This window comes from Magnolia sinica, chromosome 7 (genome assembly GCF_029962835.1).
Source record: "Magnolia sinica isolate HGM2019 chromosome 7, MsV1, whole genome shotgun sequence".
NCBI classification, from domain to species: Eukaryota; Viridiplantae; Streptophyta; class Magnoliopsida; order Magnoliales; family Magnoliaceae; genus Magnolia; species Magnolia sinica.
The window spans coordinates 61615086-61639022 of record NC_080579.1 but is presented as its reverse complement, the minus strand read 5'-3'; the positions used below and the strand labels follow the sequence as shown (position 1 = coordinate 61639022).

Below are 23937 nucleotides of genomic sequence, written 5' to 3'. Positions count from 1 at the left end.
ATGCAATATGTCGTAAGTACAGCTAAATTGGGTCTTTGGTATCCTCATGAGACTAGTGTTCAGTTTGCTGGGTACTCAGATGCTGATTGGGTTGGTAATATCGATGATAGAAAATCAACCAGTGGTGGTTGTTTCTATATCAAAAATTGTTTAGTTTCTTGGTTTAGCAAGAAGTAAAGTTCTGTATCGCTCTCAACTACTGAGGATGAATACATCGCAGCTGGAAATGCATGTACTCAGTTCGTATGGATGAATAGAATGTTAACCGATTATGGAATTGTTTAGGATTCAATGGTTTTATATTGTGAAAATTCCAGTGCAATAAATATTTCAAAAAAATCCAATCCAGCATTCACGTACCAAGCACATTCACGTTAGATTTCATTACATTCATGAATTAGTGGAAGAAAAGATGATATCTTTGGAATACATTCCAACTGAGACTCAACTTGCTGACATTTTTACTAAACTGCTCGACAAAAGCAGGTTTAATAAATTAAAATTTGATCTTGGTATGTGCATTCTAAATTGATTATTCATGCATGTTTGTATCATAGTGTATATATATTTGATAATTTATTGGTTTAAATTTTAAAATTTTATGAAAAATGCATGTTTTTGTTGGTACACGACCAGTTGAGGACGTGCTCGACCAGTCGTGGCACGACTGGTCGAGGACGTCCCACGAACAATCGTGTAGCGCTGGACATTTTTTTAATTTGGGGAAAAATTCTTCTTCCTCATTCCCTATTCCCTCTCCAATGAGCCGTGACCCAACAAGTCGTACCCAACCGTTTGATTCATCAAGGATAGTGCATTATTTCAGTTATTCTTGTAGATTCAAGCTCTAATCTCTTCATTTTCTTCCTTAGTGTGCTTGGGATTTTCTTCTCCAAATTCAGTTTTTGAGAAAACCCATTCCACTTTTTTTGTAACTTCTTGCTTCTTTATTTTTATTGTTGCAAATGAATACTAGAGGGAAAAAGAAAACTTCCCATGATGCTTCCTCATCTAGATCTACTCCTTTAATAAGGCGCCATCTTCGGTCACCCGAAGATGATCCCTCATATGTGCGAGATTTAAGAGTGCGCAATATTATTGTTGAGCGACCTATTAATCTTGATTACATTGCTCCTTTTGGTCTCCTTCCACTTCTCTAAGCTGTAGGTTGGGCTAACATCCTACATTGGGGTGGACCAGCATACTAGTCTATTGCACAGGCTATGTTTGCATGTATTTTTAAATTTTTGACTAAGAATTTAACTTTTAAAATTGCTACTAGAGAAGGCCCTTTTGATGTTGATCGACATTTAATTTTAGGCTTATTGGATATACCTGTTAATGATGAGGGTATTTCTATTCATACTTTAGTCGAGAAACCCTCAGAATCAGAAAAATACATGCTCACCAGAGCATTATGTAACATGGATGTGTAATGGACTCATAAAGGGAATGCACTTGCTTCCAAGTACTTGTTACCTAGATACAGGATTCTGCATCGAATATTTATTTCAAATTTGTATCTACGTTCTGGTAACAAAACAGAACTGACTTCCTTTATGGTTCAGGTTTTGCATTCCATTGTCTCTGGTACTTAAGTTTGTCTTCCATCTTTGATCTGTCATTCTATCATTCAATTTCGTCTCCATCTTGGACACAGTAATATTTCATTTGCCTATCTTATGACTGTGTTAGCTACTCACATGTTAGTTGTTATGCCTGTTGGCGAGGCACCTATTCATCATCTTATTTTTAATAATTCAAATATAAATAAGATGAAATTGGAATTGGCTCCTGGACAAGTGGATGTGGGTGGTGGTGGAGCTAAAGAAGGGAATGTAGAAGAAGGTGGCAATCTTCCTCCTGATGATATTAATATGGATGACATTTTTGATGAAATTGAATCAGACTCTACAAATGATCCTGACTATGAGTCATCCGATTTTGATGCTCGTCTACGTATGCTTGAGGAGAAGCTATAGAACATGAATGTTGCCCATGATTTACAATTTAAATATATGCGCAAGTATCTCAGGCGCTTAAACAAGGGCCTTCATCAACTTGATCCAACTATACCTGCTCCTTCTTCAGGATCTGATTAGGTGTTTTTATCCTATGGTCTGTAATAACTATTATACTAATTTTCTTTCTTTCAATTTGTGCGACTGAATTTAATTGACCTTGGTTTATGTTGGTTACTGATATGCGACCTTTGAATTTTCTTATATATATCTTTCATATCTTGCTTAGTTAACTCCTTTATTACTCTCCTGTAAGTCTTCCTATTCCATTTCTCCTTTGCTTCCTTTGTCATTTTGTGACAAAAAGGGGGAGGATATTTCAGGTTTTGGATTGATTGCTTATGGAATGGATATGGATTATGGGGTAGTACCATTTTTAGCGTATTTTTAGCATTTTTTTTAATGGATATATCTGTACTACTCAGGGGGAGTAAGTAAAGAGGAGTTTTGCCTACTTCATGATGATGTGTGCTAGTTGATGATAGCTGCTGCATGATTCTTTAACCAGGCTGTAATTGGTTTTCTATTATAACTGGTGCATGATTCTTTATTCATGTAATGCTACTCTTATTCTTAATGGAGTGTGTTTTGTCACAATTTTGACAAAGGGGAAGATTGTAAGTGCAATGCTTTATTTGTTCTCTTGATTGTCAAATTTGGTAGTGCCAAAACCACATTCTCTGTCTTGTGTACCATAATGTTATATATGATCAAGGTAATGCATCTCATGCACAAGGACAATGCTTCTAGTCAACACTACAAAAAATTATCAATATTAGGGGCATTTTTATCATAGGCGGGTACAACAAACCGCCATTGTAGATGGAAATCAGGGTCGTTTTCATGTGGCAGCCCGTGTACAATGAATCCACCGCTACTCCTTTCAAATAAAAAAACCTAAAATCTACTTTTCACCCCCAAATCAGGCGCCATCTCCAAATCGCGGTTCTTCTCTCCCAAAACCCTTCTCCCCTCTTCTCTCCCACCTCTTCTCTCGCAAAACCCTTCCCCCCTCATTTCTCCTCCCTTTAGTAACTGATCGAGACTCTCTCTCTCTCTCTCTTGTTTCAACAACTCGTGGTACCATTTTAAAATGTAGTCACCAACCCTTCCGCCATACATGGTGCCTACTCCGTGTAGGTCAGAATCACTCATCTTTAAGGCCCCCACCATGGACGGTCCGCCATGCTAGAATCACCCTGTTGGGTTGATGACTTTTCGCCTCTTGATGATGAATCTCCTACCATTTCATCGTCATCCGTCTATTTGCATAGGGTGTAAGGGTTGGACGAATCATATAATCCATGGTGCCTTTCATGATCTAGGACACTCAATTAACAACTCCAATCAAGTAGGGTGGCCACAATGTCTGCTGCATTAATTACTTCCCATAGATTACCATTTCAGGTGGTCCTACTGATGTGTACCTTTTTCTCCCATATTTGGGTCATTCTCAAAACCTCTGAAAATCAAAATTCCATTTCTTCCCCCCTTTCTAACTTGCAAGATCTCAAGAAGATCTAGTGTCATCAGCTCACCCAGCCCCAGCCTCGGTACTTCTCTCACTTCCATTTTTGATCCTCTTTTTATTTTATTTTTCTCCTGTTGATTTGTTGGATTCTTGAAGTTTCTGAAAAATGATTAGAATAAAACAGGAACGTCAAGTGAGTGGACAGGATGAGGTACCTACAAATGCACAGGCAGGTGTGTGTGTGTGTGTGTGTTTTTTTTTAATTATTATTATTATTTTATTTGTCTTTGTTGAGTTTTGATGGTGGATCGGTTTTGGAAGAGCAGGGCCTTCATTAGGGAGGATGTCGCGGAAGCCTCGCAAGTTCAGGCTAAGGATTGTGGCTCTTTGGGAGATAGGAAAGTATCAGAAATCCTGTGAGCTGTTGATACCCACATATCTTTTCATTCGATGTGTGGGTATCTATCTGTTCACCCATTGCTTTTGTTTGGATTGGATGGTTATGATTGTTTGATCAGCCATATGACACTGTTAGGACTGAATGGGCAGTTCAGATTGATGGATTTGACTATTTGAGCATTCAGTACATTTAGTGCCCATTTTGATTATTGTATTGGTCAATCCAGGATTGGCAATGCTTGCAGTTCAAACAAATATTTTGTGCCAATCCAATTTCAAATGCATGTATTGGTCCGTTTTGTATTGACCAATACAAGGTTCCAAATGGGCTATTGCAATGCTTGGCTTGAATGATTGTTGTTTTAGTTTTGGCGTGTATGTCTAGATATTTTGGCTATAGCTTCCTACCTGGACTCAACTTTTACAATGCTTAGCTTGAACTATTGATGTTTTAGTTTGGGTGAGAGTGCTTTGGCCTTAACTTCCTACTTGAATATAGAACTTGGGCTGTAAGCTCTTTTAATGCTCTAAAATAGGGTGATTTTCACACCCACATTTCTTTAAAAGGTCCCATGACAGTCTTCAAAAGTTGTGATTTGAAAGTCATAGGTTTGGTTGATTGGACCAATCGATTAATAGATTCCTACTTGGGAGGTTGTAATTGGGAAAGACTTGCTCTCTTAGAAAGGTTTTCCTACAACGTATATTCCATGTAATTGTAAAAGTTTCATCGGCAAGATCTTTGTAGTCTCCTGATCCAATTTTTAGGAAAGTAGATGCCTCCCTTGCTCTTTTGCTCATTGATGTGCTCTTGTGATTTGATTTTGTTCTCTATCTTGAGGTTTGGTTACTAATTCGGTCAACCTCAATCCAACTCAAAACAAAATCATAGTGAAACACAATTAAACTTCTTTGATACCATTTTACATGTCAGAAATATCAAAGCACAAGAACAATTTATATTAAAAGAACTTGAGAACTCTACAAAAGGTTAGAGCTCTGAGGTGCACAAACTGCTACAACATGGCTGGCTTATATAACTTACGGCCCCTGAAATCAACGAGTGTCTTTAGCTATTCTCTATGAATCTAATGGGGATTAAACAATAATGTAATAATATAAACACATACTAGGCAAATTTAGGAATATGTTATGTTTGTGTTCTCAATGAGCTTTTACTTTTTAACATTTTGCCTTTCTATTGCTGGGTGATTGTCATGCCCCAAACTCGAAAATCAGATTCACAGGAATCCCAATCGCCGAATCCATTGCCTCGCATATTGGTTTGGGTGTTGTTCTGATGTATGTGCTTTATGCACACTGTCCACGTATGGTGGAACCTATGATGTTTACGATGGGCTATGCCTTAGGAGCAATGTTAGTTTGACGTCCACATTACAAGTATAGTATTGGTTAAATGTCCGCATTATGACTCTCCCTAGGGCCCATCGCTAGGCTCGTACATGTAATGTGTAGGCCGTCTAAGCCCATCTTCGTTATGAACAACATCCATCCCATATAATATGTTTAGTTCCATGATTCATGATCATACGCATCATATGTATGCTTGATATGAGAAATGACTAATCATAGCATATGCCTTTGGGCAGATTGTTTAGGGCCTTCTGGATAGGGGGTGTTGCCCTACATGAGCGCACGATACGCGCAGGATTGCTGCATAACTGGATAGTGTGATTCATGCATTCACATTGTGTGATATGGTACTGTATGCCCTAACAACATCAGGGCCGTAGCCTTCACAGGCGTATCGTGGTTGGCAGGATTGGATACCGGAAATCTTGTTCTACATGGGGTGCTATAGATATCCCTAGGTGAAAGTTCCTAAACCCTTATGGTATTAGGAGGTTGCTCCAATGTCTAGACTGAGTGGGTACATGAGTGCCGAGTGCTGAGTACCAGAAGGCTGTGCTTTCCACTGTGTTGTGGTCGGTTGGAAGGGGGTGCGGCCTTACCCGCCCGAGTGGAGGGGGTAAAGCTAGGTTGAGTTTAACTAGCTCGAGGAATGGGTCCGCCATCGACGAGTTAAGCCCAATACTGGCAGATGGATAGTGAGGTCTATTCCACTCACCTTATTGCACGCGATGGGGCGGCAGTTTGGCTTGGAGTGTACTAGACCCCGGTGATATCCCAGAGTTGAGCTGTATTAATCTATGAACTTAAATGAGGATTCGTATGCTTGAGTTGCATCTTGCATCGCATGGCCTTGGTATGACCGTCATCATTCATACCTTGCATCGCATAGCTTTGGTATGGCTACTAATATTCATGGATTCATCAGCATATTCCGCATCACTCTGTTACTGCAAAAACTGTATTACTACCTTGAGCACACACTTTCACCCTCTAAGCTTTCTATAAGCTTATGCACGACCGTTGCATGCAGGTGACATTGGCTCACAACAGCACTGAGGAAGGAGCACATAGCAGATCATTTTGGAGTTTTTGTTCATCATCATTATATTTTCCTTTATGGTCATTGTACTTGTAAAGTTTTTGATCATAGTGAAAATGTGATGGAGTTTCTGGTTGTTGTTTGTAGGTTATACCTTTGGTTATGCTTATTACGAATCAAACTGATGTTGAAAATCATCCTCGTAGCATCCCAAGATCGGAACCTGGCGAATGGGCGCTTGGAGCCGAGAATGGGGTTCTACGAAGGTTGTCGGTGCCGGATTCGGCGATCGAAAATTTTGTGAGCCCGGTTTCCGAGTTTGGGGCGTGACAGTGATCCTTGCTTTTAAGAAATTTATATGGATTTTCATACATTGAAGAGTCTTAATATTTGCACATGTATTAGTCTCATGGTCCTTTTTTTTTTTTTCTTTTTTTTTTCTTTTTTAAGGTAAGGGAGCTAATTGCTTTCTATTCTAGGGGAGTTATTGTTGGATGGCTGAAGCTTTAGTAGCAATCCAAGAGGTATGGGAACTACAAAATATTGTTAGGAGAATGGATGACCAATCTGTCATTATTATTTATTATTTATTATTTATTTTTATTTTTATTTTTTTGCAGCTAAAAACTATTTGAAGTCTATGTTTCCTTTCCAATGGTTGATTGTTCAACTTACGGTCCTGAGTTTCTTTGCGGTTTCAAGTTAAGTAGTTATGCTTCCAACTCAAGGTATCCCTAGTAATGGTGGTAACCGTCCCTCGTTATGGTGTCATAACGGTTGTTATGCAAAAATTGACCTCAGAATTGTCTTGTAATGACCTGTAAGTGTAACAGTCCTGGCTACAATGGCCCCTTATGGGGCCAAAATAGTCTTTTTCTTTTTAAATAAATTTGTATTAAGCATAATCGCCATTACGGCCACTGTTGCCATTATGGAATACCTTGTTCCAACTAAACTTGATGCTAAATACTCTAATGTAGTTTTAAATTTTTTCAACATTCTTCATTCATTCATTTATTTATTTTTGCATCATTTACCTTAAATGATGGGTAGTAAACTTTTGTTTGGAGCAAATGCCTATGTTATATGACTTATGAATTATATGAACCCATTTGTTTCCCAATTTGTTTGGGGGAAATCTTTTTTCATACTTGTATTATATGACTTATGAATTCTATGAATTCATTTTTGATATAATTGCATCGCTTCTATTAGGCAGCACATTTTCTATACAAAGGATATGTGTTGGGCATACTTGTTTTGTGATCTTTTCACTTGTGTGTAATCATTTCTTTCCCAATGTTTCCCTTAAACAGTGATACATCTGATATTTGTCATGTGATGTTGATATGTTTCCCTATCCTATGGGTGTGATACGTGCATCCATACCATTATTTAATTCACTACTTATGATCTAGTGGGCTAAGTGCATGTAAACCTTCTCGTGCACATGGTTGCATTTGGACTTTTTGGCATTCATATCACCTACCTAAACCAGTCATTAGGTCCAGTCCCCTCATTGTGTTACTGGGAAAAAAAATTGACAGCAATCAGATGGCTCTATACATCCGTGACTGGGCCTATCTTCTATGAACAATCTTGTACATCTATTTTGTATGCCACTAACTGGTTGTTTGGATCATCTGACCAGTACGTATTTTTCAAGGTGGCTTATGAAGAGTGAACTAGACCTAATGGATGGTCCAAATAGGTGATATGGATGCCACTGAGTCCAAATGAAACTATGTGCACAGAAATGTAGTGGGAAATTTTTATGGTGCGTTTATATATCATGGAATTTAAATACAATTGAACTAACCGATTAGGTATTGTGTATTCATGTTGTAATCTGAACAAATCTGACATGTGCTCTTTACTTCTAAAGAATTCGTTGCAACAATGGGCAATTTTCCATTCATTTTTCCTTTCTTCTATATCAATCAATGGAATATATGGGCAAGTATGCTGTCCAGCATCCATGTTAGATGCATGTCAGACACACATCAACATTTCTATTTGGAAAAACCGTAGTTTACCTTTCTTCATGTGTTTTAGTGTTATTTGTATGGTTGCGTCCCAGGTCCTTGTGTGTTTTTGGTTATGTACATGCGTGTCTTTGTCTTATGCATATACACAGTAATATCTATGTAACAGTCAATATCATTATGTATTCAAGTTGGGGCGTTCTCTGAAAGCGGCACACTCAATTGGAACTCGGGTGCAGTGAGAAATGTGCAAGGCCCTTGATAGAGTGGAATGTTGGAACATGATTCATGTAGCGAACCCAGTTTGTTGGGATACGGCTTAGATGATGATAATGATGATTATGAATTCATACAGATGTCTTAGAATGTTGGATTTTTCTTGGTCCCCATGTTTGCTACCATGTGTTAATATCCAACACTTAGTTGCACAATCTTTCTCAATAGGTGCCACTCCTGTTCCGAGTCATGCTTTGTATGCACACTCCTGCTCTAATTTCCTAGAAGTTGATACTTGGTAACATTTTGAAGTATGTGCTTCCACGCTCGCACACCTGAATTTGTTGCCCCTGGCTGTCCTCATGCAACCATAGTCCAACACCTATACGTGTTTGTGACCAGGTTGCACAAACAGGAAATGATGTGAAACATGTTCTTGTCTTTCTGTAAATGACTGTCATTGCCTTGCAGGATGGAGCAATTTGCATCTTAGTTGGCCGATCCGCTATAATATTTTCTTGGGGACAGCAAGAGGTCTGACTTATCTTCACGAGGAGTCGAGACCCCATATCACACAGGGATGTCAAGGCCAATAATATTCTGATCGATGCAGATCTCAATCCAAAAATTTCAGATTTTGGTCTGGCCAAGCTGTATGATGAGAACGAGACCCACATTAGGACACACGTCGCAGGGATGACGTAAGCACTGGTGGACCCTTTCCTTGATTTGATCCACTACAAAAGCAGTACCATACATGTAATCCAATCCAGACCACCCAAATCACACACCCTAATGTGGTGAAAGCAAAACTTAGTTAAATTGTGCCCTAAAAATCGACATGTCATTGAAAGTTACAAGATAATTGCCATATTGCTGTTGTAGAACACTGTAGAAAGTTATGTGAAGGCTCTCCATGTAAAATTATTTCATTGTAACAGTTCTGCGGATGACATGTCTGTCAATTCAAAATCATGTCGTTTGAGACTATGGGTGGCCCTTGATTGAGTGGAATGGTGGAACAGGATTCATGTAGCCAACCCTAATTAATTGGGATGAGGCTTTGTCATATGATATCATGGATTATTGTAAATTTAAAATCACATAATTTCTTTGTTATGTCTCTAAGCATACCTATACATGCATACCAGCGTCTACTAGCATATCTAGCTATCCAAGAATTTGGCTTGAACCAAGAGGCTTAACGGGTAGTTGCCACTTCAGTTTTTGATGGTTTGCTTTTCAATTTTTACAAGGACGTGGAACTGTTGTCACAGCCTGTGTTGAACAAGGGACTATTAAAGTTAGAGAAGATGTAGAGATTTTAGATTTAATGCAGGTTTGGGCCAAAATTCCATTTCTCAAATTATTTCACCATTTTGAAGCAGGTCTGCTGATTTTCTTGCACCTCTGTTTGGTTGTTTTCAAGTTGGACAAGTACAGGCAACTTGTACTGCAAAGGAACTATGTGAAATTTTTGGTAGTTTTCACTTGTCCTTTACTTTGCATTGTGACTAAAAAATTAGTTTGTTTAACTATCAGGTAGGCCACATGTACAAAAAAAAGGATGGTATAGAGAGAGCTTGCAAGTTTTTTAAGATTGTCCATTTGTTTTCTTACATGTGTCCTATGATTAAACAACCTGATTTTTTGGCCAAATTATCTACTGCCAGGTAGTTCCCACCCAATACATGATTTGGATGTTTAATTAACATGGGAAGGTGGCACTTGTCAATGCATGTGGAGGGGCATGCTTGTGGAGCTATATATCTCTTTGGAGAAATGCAACAAGAAAGGGTTGAAGAGGATGAATATAGAAAATAAGACATGTCAGGTAATCTATTTATGATTCTTGCTGTTTGATTATGGACTGCTATGGTCTATCCTCATGGTGGCCTATCAGAAGGATGGTGTAGGTCCCTAGTTCAAAAACCTGAAACTTCGTACTTGATGTTCAACGGGTCATGTTTTATACCCACTCTGCCCATCCATTGCACTAGCTAATGTTAAGACATGAGCCAAAAGTTGTTTGCTAAAAGATACTCCATGAATATTTTTGTTTTTCGGTGAATTTAGATATCGTATTGCATTTATGTATTTTGTTATAAAGGACACGAAGATGGAGCAGGAATTCTAACAAGTTCACTTGCAGGATTGTCCATTTTAGCTTTAGTAGTCTTACCCAAATGGTCCAACCATTGATCATAGAAATTAAATAAACTTGTTGGAATTAATTGCTAAAATTTCACCATCACTTTTATTTATTTTTTTATTTATTTTTCAAGGGAAACCGAGGAAGATACAAGCACTGAGAAACTTCAGGTGATCCCACGAGCCATCTAAAAACACGGCTTGGGACCACCTATCGTAAGGAAAATTTACAAAGGAAATTTCACCATTACTTATACTTTTGTGATTAAATACTCCGATTTTCATATTTCAGTATTGGAAATTCATAATGATATGTCCTGCTTGGAGCAAATCAATATCATAAGTACAACCTGAAAAAGCAACCTAGTTGAATCCTTGGAGGAGCTTGCACCTGCTTGCACATTAGATGTGAATTTTCCTCCATGGTAATATCACCCTGAAACAACTTGTTTCATCATTACAAATGAATTTTATTTTGCCCCGGTTATAGATTTAAGAATTCTTAGAGCAGCTTGCATCTACCTGCACATTAGATGTGATTCAGTCCTTCTAAATCCACATTAGGTGGAATTTAAAGATTTAAATTGGTGAAATGCTTTGAAATTGTACAAATCATCTCAGATAGATTAAAAAATTCAGATAATTGTACAGATCATCTCAGCACGTGCATATTTTGATTTGATGTTATCTTTCTAGCCTTTTGAAATTCCAATGTTCTTTTAGTTTACTAGCATTACATGTGCAAATTCCTTCCAAATTACTGTGAATGGAATCAATAGATTACCTTGTCAAATTGCACGCCCAAGGCCAACTACACCCGATCTTTGGGCATGAGATGCACCATCCCCAAGTTTGTATGGAAAGAAAACACATTCTAAAGATTTCATTGTTATGTCATTCTTTGTAATCTGGCTTTCTAAAGTTTGTTGTTTGTTCTTACATTTCTCTTGAGAGTATTTTGGCTTTGGTTGAAGTATATGTTTCCAAATGTTTGTAATGAGGAAGTAGCCTTCAAATTGCAATTATGTTCTTTATAGGTCCAACTTGGAACTTGGAAGTAATGTGACTGCAATTTGAAGCCTTGATGCACTGTATGAATGCTAAAGAAGGAAACAACAACATGCCAATACGTTGGCTGATACTGTTACCTAATACCTAGGTACATGGAAACAAATTGGAGATACCTTGGCTTCTTATAACTTCCTAAAATCTGGTTGCTTGGGTGGTCACGTGTTGTGGGTCCTAGCTTCAAGTATGGTTCATGAAAAGATCTAGCATTCTTGTGGGCCATGGCAAGGCGCACATTCTTATTTATGATCGTAGGGACTCTTGCTTCCATTCACACCAAACTTCCACTTAGGCGCTTCATCTTCATTATAGTAAATGTGAGGTTCAAAATGAAGACTCGTAAAATTGCCCAATGGCTATGCAGATGCAGTTCAAATATATGCAGTTCAAAATGAAGAATCATAAAATTGCCCAATGGTGTGTTTTCTCATCTGCTTCCTGATACACATGTATACATTTGTTTGTATGTGGTGGTTATTCGGAGTCTCATTATTTCTTTCTGCCTTTCTTTATTATTATTATTTTTTCAGTTGGGTGCTACAGAGTTTCTTCAGAAACCTCTATCTGGAGACAAACTAAGAAACATATGGTAGCACGTGGTTCATAAGGTGGGCTTATTTTTCGGGTGTCTCACATGAACTAAGAATAATAAGGACATGTTTGGATGCACAATCTAATTGAATTGAAACCCAATAAAGTTGAAATGACCAAATCACAATTCAAGTTAGACATAGAAGGAATGCAACTGCAATGTGATCATTTACTCTCCCTTGAACAAACAATTGCAATTCATTTCAATAGTTCATTAAAACGCAACCTAGATGCTGCATTATGATTATTTTTAGTCATTTTGATTCCTTAAGAAACACAATTGTATTAGCATTAATTAAAAGCTATGGGACCTACTATTTTACTATCTATATTTTTTTATTCAATGAAGGGCAGTGCCGGGAGTAATAGCCTATTGATTTTAAACTTAAGGGTAATTTTCTCAATGGTAAGATTTTCTTTTCAATTATATCTTGCAGTCAGGGCATATGTTATAAAAGGTAAAGAGATAATATTTCTCATTAAAGATTAGTAGGCCTATTGGACACTTGCAACAAGGATCAATTCAAACGTCTAGACCAGAAAATTCAAACCTCAAGCCCATCCATATCAATGTGCCATAAACACTATAAGAAAGTAATGCTGGTCAGGTAAAAGATGCATGTGAAGCTTGCACTTCAATATTTGTATTGTATGCCACATTAGATGATTTGGACATGCATTACATATAGTTGCCAATGGGCAATGTAAATCTTTTACTTGTAGGAGAAGGGGATTGTATTTGCTCTATCACAGGTTGCATATGGAGCTTGTTTGTTCTTAGGCTACTGGGGTTATTTCCTTCTCTTTCGCATTGTTAGAAGTTCTCATCTTTTCCCATTCAGGTATATTCTCTTTTGCATTGGTACTTCAAGAAGGAGAAAAACTGGTTCTTGTCTGGTTTGATTCACCTTACAACCAGGCTGTATACGGCCTTGTAGACAAATTAGGTAGTTTTTTTTCCCCTAATATTATGAGGCTTAGAATATAACAAACTACTATAACTTCTTGGGTAGGAGCTGTTATGATACTTTGGTGGATGTTAAGTTCTTAGTTGCTAGTTTTCTCTGAGGTGACTAATCCCTATGCGTTGTCACTACAATCACCTCAACAAGCCCATAATCTCTCGTTTATTGCCACTGGTATGTATTTAAAGCTTTTCTTTCATCATTATGTGTTTTTACACCTTATAGATTTGTTGAACTTTAACCATTTTTGCTTTTAGCCCCGTTTGAGGGATACCATCCCGATGATAAAAATACAATTGCCAAAGTAATTTTCAGTCTGTCCAGATACATAAGGATCCATCAGAGGGATGTTTCAGATCATCAAAATATACAATCATGTGTGCTTGGCTTGTCCATAATTGCTTGAGCCAAGAAATGGACCTCAACCACTAATTATCCTTATATCGAATGCTTACATAGATGCATTGAGGTCGGAAAGCCTCGAGCTTGTGCAACCCAGCTCTCTTACAATCCAACACAAACCTGGATAGAAGGTGTGCAATATCCAAGCTTTCCATCAGGTGGTTCCCCACTTCTTGATGCCACGGTCCAAAAATCAGGCAAGTCCACTCCACATAAGGATCACCAAAAGTAAGGGCCCCACACCCTTGGCTTATTAATATTATTTTTATTTTTCTTACCAATCTTCATTGCTTCAATATAATGAAGGGTTTCCATAATGTTTGACTTGTATTATGTATTTATCTTTGGTTGTAAGATGCTTATTCAAAGTGGAAGTAACTATATAGAGTGTAGGCTCAGGGGTCCACAATGCTTACATGGATACATGATCAAAGCTGCTGAATTCAAGTCCATCCATATTGAGTTGCATGCTAGTTAATGCTTTTGTAAAAAAGGCTCATATTGAGTTGCATGCTATGATGCTTATGATGCAGTTTTATCCTTGAAGAAAAAGGGAAGAAAAATCTGTCCACATATTTATATAAAAAAAATTCCATAACTATTCTCCTCCATCTGCTAGTTACAGGTATTTATTGGTTCCTTTTATTTTATATCAAATTTGTTTTTTGGTTATTTTATTTTGTTTTGTAAACTTTTGTCTTTGCATTGGTAATTGAAGGTGGAGCATTTGTAACAGAGGGGGGCTTTGCTGCTTCATATGGGGATGGATATGGACTTCATTCGGTGTGGTTGTTTTTGAAGGAAATATTTATGGCTGAAAATTTAATTTTAGATAGTGCAACTCATATTATGATTATACATACAATTTTATTACCTGACCTCTATGCATGGCGGGGTGGTGCTGACAAAGGTCCTCTATATGGTATGAGTTCTGGTTCTTGGGGTGCATTTGAGAAGTCTCGCCTCGGGCGTCGGTGAAGTCCGTTGCTTTTTTTTTTTCCTTCTGCTTTTCCTTGTGTCTCAATTCTATAAATGTTCTATCCATTATGTAACCTTTCATTCTCAGGCCCCCTGTAAATGAGGCTGGTTGTAAATGATTTATAGGTTGTGTTTGAATGCTAATTTAAGCCTGTAAAGGTCTTTTGATTTAGAAGATTTAGCCTAGTAGAATTTTTAGTTATTTTTATTATTTTTTCTTTTACACTGTAAATGATTTACCGGTGTTTTTAACAAATTTTACCGGCATTTTAATCTCTCATTAGCATTGTTACAACTTTTTAGCGGTGTTTGTTGTTACTTTATCAGCGTTTTAAAAGTTTTTACAGGTGTTTTCATATAGCTTTTCCGATGCTTCATACTGCTTTTACCGACGCTTTTATAGTTTTTACCGGTGCTTTTACAGTTTTTACCGGCTGTCAGCATAGTCATCTGTAAATGATAATAAGCACCGGTAGAGGCCAACTTTTAGTGGCGCCCGCTAAAAATGCCGCTAAAAATGGCTGAACGCAGGTAAACGATACAGCGATGCCCCCCTTTTGCGGCAGCCGCCCAACCGCAGGTAAATCTTATACCGACAGTTTTTTGGACTTTTAGGGGCGGTTTTGGCCGCTGATAATGCCTATTTTTCTTATAGTGCAAGTACAATGATCTACTTCAAGAACTGTAAGATCAAGTACATTGTTCTCTTCTCTAAAGCTTCAGAGTTTTTAAACTATGAGATCTTGTTCAACACTCAAGGTGAAGTATAACTCAAGAACTACAAGTTCAAGCTTCCAAAGATCTCTAAGTACAACTCAAGAACTACAAGCTCAAACTTTCAAGCTTCATCAAGCATCGAGATCTTAAGTCCCATGAACTTCAAAGATCACTAATCAACTGAATGTTTAATGTTTATACTTCATGTCTTAGGTATGAAAGACCTTAGATTGACCTTAGGGTAGGTCATTTAGGATGCATAAGTCAATTGCTTATTTTATATGTGTTTTGGTCTGTTTTAAGACTAGTCCTGGACTCTGTTCGACTAGTCATAGCATCGGCTCAACCATTTTAAGAAATTCCAAGACCAGTCCTAAGTTGTTGTAAATTTTTAGAATTTTTTGGTTTAGCCACGACCAGCCCTAGAGTCTGCTCGATTGGTCGTGTGAATAGTGTCGACTCGTTCAAGACCAGTCTTTCAGCTATGACTCAAACTACAACAACGAATTCTGGTTCTTCACGACCAGTCGTGGAGGGTTCACGACCGGTCATGGACAGCCTACAACCAGTCGTGGAATGGTTTTATCCAATCGCGCTGAAAATTTCTAAATGTTGTTAGTCCTACGACCAGTCATAGTGTCCACAGGACCAGTCATAGATGCGGTTTCTACATCTATAAATAGAGAACGATTTTCAGAGTTTGACAATCCAATTCAAGTAAAATCAAGGCATCACTCTAAGAGATAAGTTTGTGTTCTTTTTAAGCTACATTATGCATATTTAATATTCTCTTTTGTTAGCCCTTTATATTTGATTTTGTTTTTGCATTCTAATCTGATTTGAAAGAGGAATTGGAATATTCCATTTTTTGGAATCAAAATCAAATAGAGCTAGCCCGACTTGATTTAATTTAAAATCAATTAGAACTTAGAACCATTTTAAAGTGAGTATTGGACATTGAACTTCTATATTCGAACTTTTACTTCAACTTGGTTCTTTTGGACTGCAACAAAAGGAGGAATCCAGGTATTTTACATTTGTGTAAATTTCCTTTATTTTGGTTTCTTTTGATATTAAGCCAGAAAAATCTCATTGTATTGGTTATCGGAGGAGAGCCAGAAAACTCAGAGTGTGGGGTTTTTGAATTGTGTAAGCCCATTTGAAAGATACAATTGTGAGGGTTTTTAGGTGAACCTAAGAAAAACCTATTTTTCATAATAAACGTTAATATTCCGTGTGTGAGGATATTAGGAGTGGAGTAGCAAGTTGTGTGGCTGTTGTTTAATAGTTGGTGTACACACAGGTGAATCACTATAATTCCTTGTGTCTTGTGATTTGAATGTTTGTTTAATTTCTATATCCTTTCTCATTCAAGTTTGTGGGATGTATGTGTGGATGTGAATGTTGTAATATTTACATTTCAAGCATTGTGGGGAATGTTGTAATAGCTTAGAATTTCTTTCTCATTATTTTCTTTATTTCCTTTGCAGTTTGAGATTTTGTTTCTCTAATTGTTCTAGTAAGTTTGTCCTTGCCATAAACCCTTGATTTTTATTGTGAAAAGTTGTCCTTAGAACAACTAGAAGGTTGCTTTCATTCTGTATTGTGGATTGTTATCTTTCTTTTACTTGGTTATCTTATTGTTTTATTCCACTGTTAAAGTTTTAATTTGGCATAGTCCTATTCAACCCCCCCTCCCCCCTCCCCCCTAGGACTCATAGCTAGGCCTTTTCAAGTACATAGATGTATACATGTAGTTTCCTAATGTCTTTTTATTAATACCATAGAAACATTCTTTTCTAGAACATTACCTATCTAAAGAAGCCATATACCAATGCAACTGTCCAGAGAGTATTCTTGAGGTTATTTCAAATTCAACGCATCAAAAACTCATTCCAAACGAACATTGTTTCATAGAGAACTTGTCCTGTCACATCATCACATAAGTTCTTTTGAAGACTATTGCATAACATGGTATGAATAGTTGAAAAAGAAGTCCTTAGTAAGATCCACTATGCACAAGAGCTTCTTGTATCTATGCCAAGAAAATAAAAACACAAAAATACATGAATGAATGTCCATTGAAGATCTAAATGAAACTAAAAAGAAACATGAGAAAGTTGTAGAAGAATGGACAAATAAATTTTCAGAAAGTGGGATTGCATATTTAATTTACATGGTATGGATCTCACACACATGTGCTGCATTAGAATGTGTTGTGCTTGTGCCTAGTTTTTATAGATGTACATCTGAAAGTAGCATGCTGCTCATCACAAGAAGAAACAGATGGAAGGGATTCTGGAATAAAAACAACAAGAAGAGGATCAAACGGCAAGGAAAATAAGGGATTTCGAGAGAAGCTCACCTATTTGAGATGAATCTGCACAGCATTTGGAAATCCCCTAGCAAGAAGAGGAAATTATTTAAGGAATCAAAGCTCGGGCGAGGAAGCTTGCGCTATTTGGAAATCTCATCTAAAATTTGAAAGAGGGCAGTGCCTTGCGTTTGGAAATCCCTCATCTAAAATGAGAAGATACTTTCAAATTCGATAATTGCGCATTTACCACATTTATAACATACACCATATTAACAACCGTACATGTAAGGGCCTATTTACTGAATGGTTAAGATAATTTTATATAAGAAAATATATACATGTTACCCATCTACAACTAGAATCATTATTTGGTTGTTCTGGATAACCCTATATCATTACCACTATTTCTATAAATGAGTCACCACAATTTTACAGAAAATACAAAACTTACAAACATTTACAAAAAAAAAAAGAAAAAAAAAAAGAAAAGGCTACTATGAGCATTGGATCTGGTAGGGCTCTATGGGGTCCACCATGATGTTTGTGTTAAATCCAAGTCATACATAAATTTTTAAACATTCTTTGATGAATGATACCAAAAAATGAGAACGAAATAAATCTCGGGTGAACCACACCACAGGAAAATAGCAGCGATTGGATGTCCACTGTTAAAAAAAGGCCCTTTAGCTATGGATAAATTGGTTTTAGCTACGGATTTTAGTCGTCGGTAATGCCGACGGCTTTTAGCCGTAGCCAAAAGCACCCCACATCCGTCATCTTTGGCCGGTTTTTTGTTAGTGGTTTCTGAAAATAATTAAAACTAGGACTAGAAGAAGATCTAAATTTGAATTCTGGAATAGTTGGAAGTAATTTTGATTGAAACTTGTGAATTTAAAGGTGAGAACTAGTGTGCCAAGGATCCACTTGTAGTTATTAAGATGCTACCTTACTTGATTCAAGAGATCTAACTGGAATCAGATTCCTATCTTATCCAATTGGAAGAAGAGATGATCAAATCTTTGAACTTTTCATTGATCCAGCCTCAATGGAAGAGAATTGTGAAGATTTGCAAAGGATTCCATCGCCCAACCATGTCGAGGAGACTATGAAAAACAATGGGATTTACCAATCCCACAATCTCAAATAAAAAGAAGAAGATATTCAAAGCTATCACAGTGTCTATTTTAATTTGAGCCGCAACAAACCATAGAAAACCAAAAATATTCTTTAAAATCGACCAGAAATCAATGAAGTTCAACATAAACATGAATCAAAGTAAAGTAAACATCTCAATCCGGCTACAAGCTTCACCACTTAGCCCTAGCTAAGAGATTTAACCAACCATAGACATGATTGAACTAAGAACTCTTAAATAAAACATGAAAATAAGTAAGAAAGAAGAAGAAAGACTCTTGGTGGTGGCTCTCCACCCTTTTTCTCCACTCCTTAAACCTTAGAAGATACCTAGGAACGTCCTAGGGACTCCTATTTATATTTGTGAATCCTCATCTTATGTAACTCCTTGAAATTTTCAAAAACCGTCTTGAATTTATGCACTCCACATAAGTCCCATGCTACGCTTTGGTTGGATTGAAATTGGGTTCGGTCGGACCGAATTAAGACTGAAAGTCACACTTTCTTGCTTGACAATTCTGCACGATTTCTATCGAACTGAAGTTGACTTCACTTCGACCGAAGTTGACTTCAATCGGACCGAAGTTGATGCTGAAAAATCTTGTGCAGAAAATTTGTTAAATTTAGGTAAGACCGACTCCAACCAAAGCTTCGGTCGAATCGAAGTTGGATCAGGTCATACCGAATTATTCTTCTTTTGACTTAGACTGTTTTCTGCGATTTCTGTCGGACCGAAGTTGGCTCAAGTCGGATCGATATGTCCTATTCTTTTGTTGTGGATTCGGCATTCTTTTAAGTCCTTTATTCATCCTTTGTACTTGGTTTACTTAGATCTTTGGCATGTGAATTCTCCATTCTTAGTCTCCTAAGATTAATCTTTTTCCTTGGTGATTCTTGAGCATTAAATCCATGTTTTTAGCATTCTTTTTCATCCAAGCTCTCAGATTCTCCTTGCAACACAAACACGTATAAAATATACCATTGCGCCTTATCATGTTCATAAAACGAAGATATAAATAGGGGAAAATGTGCAATATTTAACACTCAACATTGGTTAATATTAGTTTACATCTCATAATATAGGTTGGTGTAAGCTAAATTGGCAAATCTGTGTTGATAGACTATTTCTATGCCACAAGTTTGACTCAATGAGCTCGGCGGCTTCTGGGGTTTATGCTGAGATACACATACTTCTTGTTGGTTGAGCTTTTGCAGTGTGCGGCTCGGGGTGCAAAGGAGATGGGCGGGATAGCTTGGTTGTTGCTTCCAACTCTGGATGTTGATCAGCGGGAGCTACGTGTTTCCTTTTTAGCAATCTCATGATGAGTTCAATGTTGCTAGTCAGAGCTCCTACCTAGTTTTCGTGGGACATGAACCAACTTCCTCAGTTCTGAGATCTTTATGCAATTACCGGTGATGGTTGCTGAGACTGGGGAGCCGACTCCGAGGTCTGAGGATTTTCAGGCTGCTACTCCTTCACGGGCTCAACCGCGGCTAGCATCCTTCCCTTCTTCTTAGTCATTCAGGTAGTAGTGGGCAAGAAATGGCACTTAGATTGGGGAATTTTAATGGACTTGTTATCGTTCCCACATACGATGCTAAAATATCATTGCTCAAATCTGGACAGGCAGGGGCCACACCTCTGGGTGTGCAAGTACCTACACCACGAATATATAAAAGATAACGGGGGGATCGGTTATGGCTGGGGAACCTCCGAAGCCTAAGTCAAGTGTATGGACTTATGGTATAAATGAAACTTTAGCTAGGGTTCTTTTTTCTGACCTTCTTCAATGGTAGTGGATGTATTTATAGGATGCTTAGGCAGCTTATGAGATAGTGTGTCTCACCAAAATACTTTGGATCCTCGTATCCTAGTGGGATATGATAGATATGCCAAGGGGTCCGTATTTAAATGAGGATCTGCCTCCGGAGATATCATCGAGATGACCTCATCTAGCATGATATGTATATGGTCTTGCGAAATATTTCCTCTCTTATCATGAGGCAGGATTCTCTCTAGAGATCCCACTTCATAGGTTGGCCTTAATAAAGTTAGCTTAAGGGGTGAGTCATGTACAAGGCTCGACTCAATGTTGGCCCTTTAATTAGGTTGGCTTATCTCATAGTTGATACATCCTAAGGAGTTCGTTTGGGTAACCCTTGTCAATGTTGCCCTAAGATTCTCCCTATATGACTAGTTGCACATCTTATATAACAGGTCGGTTCGAGTTTCCCCATAGCATAACAGTCGTCATCCCCACTGTTTCCTGTGGTGTAGTCCACTTAAGCATTTGATAAGCTTAGATTTTAAGCTCATGCCCTAAAAGGAGCTGGTAAAATGGATGGATGGCATGGATAAGACACATTCATCAAAGTGGGTCCCACAGAGTTTACTCGGTATGCTGCAACATACTAAATTACTCAATATGCTATCTGCTTCCATTGATCTACCGAATTTGATTATGACTGCCAAATTTGAACAGAACTACATTTTTGGTAACTCCACCTAAGACCGAAGTTCGAGGATACACCTGATGCTTTAGGTAGCAATGACATGGCCCCGTTGAGAATGTCACAAAGTTAAAAAGTCTCAATGAATGAAATATCACAACCAATGGAAATGCTAGAAATTGGATTTTGATCATTTGTTGGTTAAATTTTGGTTGTATGGTTTAGATGGTGCATGAGTTTCAACATGAGGTCATGGGTTCAAGTACCCATTGGGATGAAAATTCTCGGTGGTGTGAGTGTTTGGGTGTGTGTGTGGTGTGACTGCATTAAAAAAATGATATGAACTACAATGAATTGTAGGCTTTTTCGACATGCACTTCTCCTGCTAAGTACATATCAAAGCACATGAAAATGCAATTTATTTCTTTAGCTTTAGTACAAGTGTTATGGAGAAAATGTTTTGACCTACTGTCAACAGGCCAAGTCAAGTGTTCTAATGGCAATAGGTGTGACCCAACGGTCCAAGCACCCTCACCACTCGTCCAATGAGGAAGAAGATCCCATCTCCCACCATCGAGTCGAGCTCGACCTTAGCATATATGTCGGGCTTGACCTCGGTGAATATACTGAGTCCAATCCCATCAGACCAAAGATCAACTAAGAAGAGCTCGGCCTCTCACCATCATGTCGAGCTCGGCCCCCGCGTTAGACTAAGCCTGACCTAATTGACATTGTTGTTCGTCCGCGATTTGCACTAAAGACCATGGAGACCATCTCCAACACGGCTCTTCTCACTGAAGAACATCTCCAAACTCATAATCCTACTAGGATTCTATCCTTGCCCAAGCAGGAGCGACCGTGCCCTATGCCCCCACATCTTCCCATCTATAAATAAGAAGATCCCTAGAGGGAAGAGGTACGCACAATCTCTAGCCTTATACTCTTGACACTCAATTAGACCTAGATTCTTAACTTTGGTATCGGAGGGTCCCTGACACAAGCTAGGGTCCACTTATTTTCTTTTTATGTAGGTTCACAAGTCCAGGGATGGTTGGCCATATTTCTACATCAACGGTTTGGTGCTTTCTGTGGGAACGACATTCGAAAGCCATTCTTACTCCATCACAGTCCAGTGGAAAAAAGAAAGGCTCGGCCACCCCAGGCACACTTAACCTGGTACATTTGAAGCAGTCAGCTAGCCATGGAGGTTCCTCTTCACTGATACAAGCCGATTTCATAACCTCGGGTCCGGAGTAACAATCCTGCGGACTGGAGGTCGGATTATGTCCCTTGAACACAAGTCGAGGCATTAAATAACAACATGAGCTTTATGAAGCAGTTAGTGGAGCAATTGCAATCCTGACCAACCCAAGGGGCTGAGCATGATTCGGGATGGATGGTCCTAAAGACTCGTGGCGCATCTGAGGCAACCACCTGCTCCCATGCTAGACGAGACAATGCCGCCAAGCTTGTACCTTCCCATGTCTCTAGTACTGCCGCCCTAGTATAGACCGATCTACTCCATGAGTTGGAAAAAAAGAAGCGCGAGAAGGCTTCCAGGGCTGCGGACAAAGAGATAGTTAAAAGCGAGAGCGCCTGGGAAGCCAAGCTCAAAAATTTGCAAGGTTAAATAGGCGACATGCGGTAAACTTATTGACCAAGCGCCCCTAACCCAATAGAGGTGGTGCTTGAGGAAACAAAGCCTCCCTTTATTGCCGACATAATGATCACGTAGATCCCATTCGATGTATCGAATGCCCCCAATCACCTTGTACTTCGGGACTACTGATCTCGCTAAACACCTAAAGTCGTTCAGACCATAGATGGAACTACACTGTGCACCAATTGTGGTTATGTGCCGAGCATTCCCAATAACTCTAACTAGGCCAGCTCAAATGTGGTTTCAACAGTTAAAGCCACAATCAATCAGCTCATTCATATAACTTAGCAAAGCCTTCATCACCAACTTCATCGGAGAAAACAGAGCCTCAAATCTGTATCCCACCTTCTCCATGTCGTCTAGAACGATGGAGAACTACTAAAAGATTACATCAAGTGTTTCAAGTTATAGGCACTATGAGTGCAAACGCACTGAGAGGAGATCGCCCTAACTGCAATGATGGAAGGCCTACGAGATGGAAAATTTCTCTTCTCACTCGACAAAAATCCCCCTACAATTATGGTCGCCCTCCTCAACAGAGCTCAGAGGTACTCGAATGCCGAGGAGACTGCCACCCTTCGGCAGGTTGCTCAGCAGAAGGGAAGCTCGGCCAAGGAGAAGCGGCTAAAAGAAGAGTCAGCTTCAATTGACGGGAACAAAATGATGAAAAAGGATGAGTAGGTTCAAGTCATATACCCCTCTCAACACGACGCCCGAGCAGGTCTTTATGGAAGTTCGGGAAAAGTGTTTTATGAGGTGGTCGAACAATATGAAAGTCGATGCTTACCGGCGAGATAAAATAAAGTATTGCTCTTTCCATCATAACCACCACCACTCAATGGGTGACTGCTTCTACCTAAAGGAAGAGATCGAGACCCTTATCCCTTATCCGCAATGGACACCTACGCGAATACATCACCAAGAGGGAAGAATGAGTGGACTCCAAGGATAAGTGACCAATTAACAATGAGCCTAAGGGGAAATCCGCACTATCTTCG

General features: G+C 38.5%; 1 long non-coding RNA gene and 1 pseudogene across 2 annotated transcripts; one reads left to right on the top strand and one right to left on the bottom strand.

Moving 5' to 3' along the window:
- LOC131250644 (phosphoinositide phosphatase SAC3-like) overlaps positions 1-23293 on the bottom strand; it is a 74128-nt pseudogene extending 50835 nt beyond the window's left edge.
- Positions 8643-12333, top strand: LOC131251375 (uncharacterized). 2 transcript variants are annotated; one of them, XR_009173789.1, is made up of 4 exons: positions 8643-10339; positions 10949-11081; positions 12089-12141; positions 12255-12333. It is a non-coding gene; the product is annotated as an uncharacterized LOC131251375 (long non-coding RNA). The 2 variants fall into 2 exon arrangements; XR_009173790.1 differs by lacking the exons at positions 12089-12141; positions 12255-12333 and adding an exon at positions 11816-11914.
- Positions 23294-23937: the final 644 nt, after the last annotated feature.